We start from the raw sequence: 7,516 nt of genomic DNA, 5'->3' as shown, positions 1-7,516 counted from the left end.
CTGCAAAAATGACCAAAATGCCCCTGTGTCTTAATTTTGAGTTCTCAACCCAAAATAATTATTTTTCTTCTTCTAATTAATTTATATCAAATATAAATTAATTAATTAATCTCTATTAATTAATTTCTCATTAATTAAATTCATATTTAAACACTTTAAATATAAATTTAACTTATATTATACATCTAATAATCTAGATTTGGTTTCAAGTCATGCTGGGACTTTGCAATCTAATTGCAAACCAAACCTATTTAATTAGTCAATTAAACTCTTTAATTAATTAATTAAATCATATTTAATTAGGTGATAACTTGTGTATGTGTGTGACTTACTAGGCTCATCACTAATTGGCAATGAGACATGATATCAACTCTTAATATCATCAGAACTCTTTCTTACCATAAATGATTTCTCTAAATCATTTTATGAACCTATAGACCATGGTTAACACCTAGCATAGCATGCCATGGCCACCCAATTAGTAATAATGTTTACCTTAAGTGAACCTATAATCATATGTTACCATGCACTAGAATCTCTCTGTTACAAAATCCCAACTCAAGCTAGAGTCATGTTTTATGTCAAACTCCATTTGCTATGAATATTATGTTCTCTTTTAATTCCAGTTCTTGATTAAAAAGATTTTCTCATCAGAAACTCTTTTCTGAATAAATCTATCTGTCCTGGCCAGGAACTTGAAACATCAAGAACAATTAAATGAACATAGGATTTTATCTCTATTTACTTAGAGGAACATATTCCATCTTGATCAACACCTACCTCCATATATAACTAGTAGGAACCAACACATGCCCATATACCCATACACAGTACAAGTATGAAAGCAGTATCAAACTCAAACTACCTATATACAAGATAACTGTGCTATCTCAGGTCTAAAGGTTATATGCACTGATATGATTTATGACAAAACATTGATAAGAGTAAACTCCATGTGCTTGTCATAAGTGTCACTGGTTCGGCCTACTTATCATGTATAAGTGCCTATCATGTTTGTTATATGGCATGAGACTCACCACTCCATCTTATTTATATCTCATATAAATAACTTGGGAACAAACATGAATACAATCGTTCTGGATAAGTCATGTCCTTATTATGAAGTATCCTTGATTGTGAACCTATTTATGATACTTTGTGCTAGAAACATTGTCACTCATATTCTTAACAACTTAAGAATAATATTTCTAACAAAATATCAATGGACCTTTTCTATTACATATTTATATATTATGTAAACGGAAAAGTGGAAATGCCTTTTATTAATAAAATATGTACAAGATACATACTAAATGATATGCTCTAGGGCATACTACTAACAATTCGTTCCCATTTCCACTCTGGTACTGACAAAGGATGTAACAAACCAGCTGAAACTTGATGTTCTGCCTTTAGTTGCTGACAAGTTAGGCATTTGGAAACAAATTCAGCTATATCTCTCTTCATACCCATCCACCAGTAATGCTCTTTCAGCCCTTTGTACATTTTAGTTCCACCAGGGTGCATAGCAAATGGAGACTCATGTGCTTCCTTCATAATGATTTGTCTCAATTCTACATCACTAGGAATGCACATTTTGCCCTGATGTAGCAATAAAGCATCATCTTTCACAGAAAATTCAGGTTTCTTACCCTGCTGGACTTCTCTCAGTAGCTTCTGATATTTAGCATCATTCTGAGCAGCCATTTTCATTTGATCAATCAACACTGGCTGTACATGCCATGCAACTACTATCTGTCCCTCATCATCAATCTCTAAACTGGCATGCTGTGCTTTCAATTCATATACCATGGACAAAGGAGAAACTCTGAGACTTGCCATAGTCTTGTGACTTAAGGAGTCAGCCACCACATTTGCTTTCCCTGGCTGATAGTCTATTAAGCAATCATAATCTTTAATGAGTTCTAACCATCTCCTCTGCCTCAAATTCAATTCCTTCAAGGTGCCAAAGTACTTTAAGCTCTTGTGATCTGTGTAAATGTAGTATTTCTCCCCATACAAATAGTGTCTCCAGATCTTCAGAGCAAAAACAATAGCTGCTAGCTCCAGATCATGTGTTGCGTAGTTCCTCTCATGCGGTTTCAGCTGGCGTGATGCATAAGCAATGACATTCCGATCTTGCATCAGTACACAGCCTAACCCATTGTGAGAAGCATCACTATAAACTGTGTATTCTTTACAGGTAGGTAAAGTGAAGCTGAGCTTGATCAAACACCTCTTCAACTCATTAAAACTTTGCTGGCATTTATCAGTCCACTGAAATTTTACATCTTTCCGAAGCAGTTTGGTCAGTGGAGAAGATAACATAGAAAACCCCTTCACAAACCGATGGTAATATCCAGCTAAACCCAGAAAACTACGAACTGCTGTGATATTCCTGGGTGGCTTCCAATTAAGGATAGCTTCTACCTTGCTGAAATCTACCTTGATCCCTTCAGCTGACACAACATGTCCCAAAAAGGAGATTTCTTTCAGCCAAAATTCACACTTCGATAATTTGGCGTATAGCTGTTTCTCCCTTAAAGTCTGCAGTACAATCCGTAGATGTCTGTCATGCTCCTCTGCATTCCTCGAGTATATCAAAATGTCATCAATAAACACCACCCCAAATTGGTCGAGATATGGTCTGAAGATAGTGCTCATCAGATCCATAAAAGCAGCTTGAGCATTTATTAACCCGAATGGCATTACTAGAAACTCATAGTGGCCATACCGAGTTCTGAAAATAGTTTTTGGAATACTTTGCTCTTGTACCTTCAACTGATAATAACCAGATCGTAAATCAATTTTGGAGAATACAGCTGCACCCTTCAACTGATCAAACAGATCATCAATGCGAGGCAATGGATATCTGTTCTTTATCGTCACCTTATTCAACTGTCGGTAGTCTATACATAAGCGGAGAGTACCATCCTTCTTCTTAACAAACAACACTGGTGCTCCCCAAGGTGACACACTAGGGCTGATGAAGCCCTTTTCAAGTAATTCTTGCAACTGTATCTTCAACTCCTTCAACTCTACTGGTGCCATTCTGTATGGCGTTATGGAGATTGGATCCACACCAGGCATAACATTAATTTCAAACTGCACTTCTCTTTTCGGAGGTAATCCTGGCAATTCATCAGGAAATACATCTGGAAAGTCACATACTGTAGGGATGTCTTTCAATGCTGGACTCCCCACTTGGGTGTCTACCACATGTGCCAAGTATGCTTCATACCCCTTTCTAATCATTTTTCTGGCTAGGGCAGCCGAAATGATGTTTGATGGCAATAATTGCCTCTCCCCGTGTATTACCACATCACTGTACTGAGGGAGACCAAAAGTGACTGTCTTCAGCCTACAGTCAATCATGGCATGATGCCTAGCTAACCAATCCATGCCCAAGATGATATCATAATCTCTGAAGGGCATTTCAATGAAATCAGACAGAAAAGTGTGTCCTTGGATCACCAAAGGACAATCTCTATACATTCTATTAACCCTGACTTCCTGTCCTAGTGGACTTGTTACTAGCACCTCAAAGTCCATTTTTGTACATGGAACAGCAATGCAATCAATGATGCTACCACTCACATAAGAATGGGTAGAACCCGGATCAAATAACACAAACACATTCTGATTAAAAGTTGAGAAGGTACCAGCCACAACATCAGATGTTTCGGCCTCTTCCCTCTGTCTCATTGCATAGACTCTGACTGGAGCACTGTCTTGCTCTAAATGTTTCACTGTGCCTTGGTTGCCTGTTGGGCTACCTCTACCCCTGCCTCTACCTCTGCTAGGTGGTTGTGAACTTTTGGTGACAGGGCTCTGAATTGACCCTTTTGCAGTAGTAGGAGGTGGTCCAACTCTGCGACTACTGGTGCAGTCCTTGGCAAAGTGTCCTGTGCTTCCACAGTTATAACAGGCTCCAATAGCCTTGTAGCATATCCCACCATGATTTCTTCCACATGTTTCACATTGGCGGGGAGGGTAGGAACCTTTGGTACTCTGCTGACCAGGTAGAGGAGGCTTCTGTCCTGAATATCTTCCCCTACCAGACTTCTTGCCACCTCTGCCATGTCCCCCATGGTTCTTCCTCTTTCTAGTAGGACCACTGGAACTCTGTTCTTCAGATTTTCCCTCTTTCTCTGTCTTCTCTAATTTCTTTTTCTCAGGGGCAGCTTCAAACTCAATTCTTTCCAACTCTAGGGCTTGAGAAACAAGTGCAGAAAAGTTAGTGTGTTTGAATCCGACCACTTGTAATCTGATACTGGGCTTCAAGCCAGTTTCAAACCTCTTGCATCTCTCCCTGCTGGTAGCAAGTAAACTTACTGCATAATGGCTCAGGCGGGAAAATTCTCTTTCATACTCAGCCACTGATCTGCTCCCCTATTTTAGACTTAGGAATTCTTGTAGCTTCTGGTCTACATAAGCATCAGGGACATATTTTTGTCTGAATTCCCTGAGAAAGTCATTCCATGTTAACACTGCAGGTTCCACCAGACTGTGGGGAATGGTTTTCCACTAGTCATAAGCATCCCCCTGTAGCAAAGATACTGAGTATTCAAATCTGAGCTCCTGCATGCGGTCTGATTTTCTTGAATACCCTATCCATCCTCTCTAACCACTGTTCAGCTTTTAGAGGATCTACTATCCCCTTGAACTCTGTAGCCCCATATTTCATCAATTTATCATACTGCCTAGTAGGAGACTGCGGTTGTACCACTGGTGTCTGTATTGGGACTTGAGTAGGCACATTACCAGCCATTTGTTGGAACATTACTGACCATCTCTTTGAGTGGCGAAGCGAGCTGCGATGCTGCAGTGGTCTTCTTGAACCACTGGCATTGTGTAGGGCTGGGGCATCCCCTTGCACCTCAGCCTCAATAGATTGATCAACTGAACGATCACCCTCTTTCATGGTCAATGCGAGGATTTTAGATCTCCTGAACAAATAACACAAGGAGATTTCCTCCCGTTAGTGCATATTTATAATGTAATGTACTGTATGTATCAAACAATGATATTGAGCAATTGTACTATGAAGAAAGAATATTCAAGTAACATGTGAAAACAGAATTTAAAAACTTGGCTCTGATACCACTAAAACATGTCACACCCTACCTCTGGTAAGGCGTGACATGATCCCGTAGTATACCTAATAAATTACCAACTCCGTCTACTGATAACCCATTAAATACACTACAAGGAATTTTAAAAACTTTTCTTACTTCTTTTACAGTGGTGAGCACTATTTACAGGTGTTAAAAACCTTTTTGAACTGAAGTGATAGAACTAACACATTTGAATTAATTGGAATTTTTGTAAAAATTTTGGCAGAGTGCCATCTGTATTTTGGATAAAACAGTTCTTCAGAAAACCTGTAAAAAGCACTTCAATATATTTCTCAACACAACATATTTATCAACTCAAATCCATAGTGATTTTTCAAAGACTGAGATACAAGAAATATAATACAATTTTTACAAGTCAAAATAACTCATAATTTACTTTACAACTTCAATGTACAATTTTAATTTACAACGGCTCAAAACCAAAAACAATATGTACATACAGTGAACATACATTACAGTACAAAATGCAAAATGTGGTATACACGTTATACCCGAAAATCTCTCGCTGGATGTACTAGCAGCCTAGTCTGCTACCCTGTCTGTCTGTCTACCTGCGACAGCAATAAAAAGCTATCGCTGAGACAATGTCTCAGTGGTGCACGACATTAACCAAATACAACTTTAAATCACAATTCATAAATCATTTAAATGATGGATATGTAAAATCATAGTTAAATTCAAGACAATGAGTGTCATAAGGAATTTAACACAATATCACAATAAATCTCAGAGATCAAAACATAGTTAACTTCAAAAGACAGTAAATGTCAATAAGGATTTAACTCCATTTCACAATCTCATAATACAAATCAATAAATCACACACAGCTTAATCATGTTCCAAAGTTCAATTCGTCCCAAAAGTCGATGACTAATGAGGAATAACATAGCTAGCTAGCAAAAATATGAGTACTCATTCGATTCGTCCTAAACAGGCACACACCTCAATTCTTCAGCCAGAGAGGGAATTCAATTCGTCCCACTAGACAAGCTAGTGAGGAATACAATCAATATACATGATAGCTGTGGTTTCAAATCATTTCCAATGCTTTTCAATCAATAAGTATCCATCAATATCATTCAAACAATTTTTCATAATTTCAAACCATTTACAATGCTTTTCAAGCAATAAATATTCATTCAAACACATTTCCACAATTTAAAACAATGATATACAAATAGTCATAATTCATTTCAATTGAAAAATTCAAAAGAAATAGCTGTTGTGCACAAACCTCTAATAACTGTCTCCTGGTCTTGACTCAGTATTTCCTTCCCTTTTCCTGAGTCTTTGCTAACTGAGAAACACAATTTGAAGTGTTTCAGTACTAAATTAAACTGTCTATAACGATAATGTTTGATAAATAATTCACTGAATGTTATTATTTGCTTAATCAACCTAATATATCGACCCTCGATGCGTTCTAGGTAAATTAGGTTTTAAGGTTACCAATATGTCACATTCGATAGTCTTTTAGGGTTGGTGCATGTTACCAAATTCATTTCCGTGTATACTGCATTTTCTTGCAATTTGCTGGATTCTGAGATACTAGTTTGACCTAGCCGTACGATCTAGTTCCCTCGGTTTTCGGGTTTCGGTCTAAACTACAAACTTGTAGATCTATGTCTTATGGAATGCGGGGCAAAATTTCAGGTCATTCTGAGTTATGTAGACCAAGTTATGGTCATTTTACTATTGCTGGTCAAATTGCACCAAAATTGGTCATTTTAGGTCACTTAGGTCATTTTAGGTTCGGCCAGTTTTTGGACCCGAACTTGTGCAAGCTTTTTGACTTGCTTATGGTCATTTCAGGGCTTTGGTGTCTTCATAAGACTTGTAGATATGGGTCTTAGCTATTCATGGTTAAAATTTCAGGTCAATTGGACCTGTTTTGAGTGAGTTATGGCCTAAACACTAACTGCTGCCCGAATGGTCAATTTTCAGGCCTCAAATGCACTTAATCCGGATTTGGTCATTTTTCAAGCTACCTTGCAAGCAGAATTTTGGCAAGCTTCCTTCATGAAAGTTGGCACATTTTGTGCCTAGTTTTACGTCCAATTGGTCTCATACCAATTGGAGCCACACAATTAAAGTTATAGGCCTAAAACTCAAACTGCCTTATTAAAATTCTTGCATACACATCAAGCATCACTTTTAACACTCACCAAACTTAACATTCAAACCAATTCTGGTTGTACCAAAACCTAAACATAATTTATAACATATTATAGGTCATTTTGACAGCTTTCAATTGCATTCAATGTGCACCAACAAGTGCAGAATTTGTCCAACTCAATTTACAACAATTCAATCACCAATTCATGCTCATTTACATGTCCAACTTCACACCATCATTCATGCACTCAAACTGCCATAAC

The sequence above is a fragment of the Hevea brasiliensis genome, chromosome 6 (assembly GCF_030052815.1).
Source record: "Hevea brasiliensis isolate MT/VB/25A 57/8 chromosome 6, ASM3005281v1, whole genome shotgun sequence".
Taxonomy (NCBI): Eukaryota; Viridiplantae; Streptophyta; class Magnoliopsida; order Malpighiales; family Euphorbiaceae; genus Hevea; species Hevea brasiliensis.
This window is presented reverse-complemented; position numbering follows the sequence as displayed.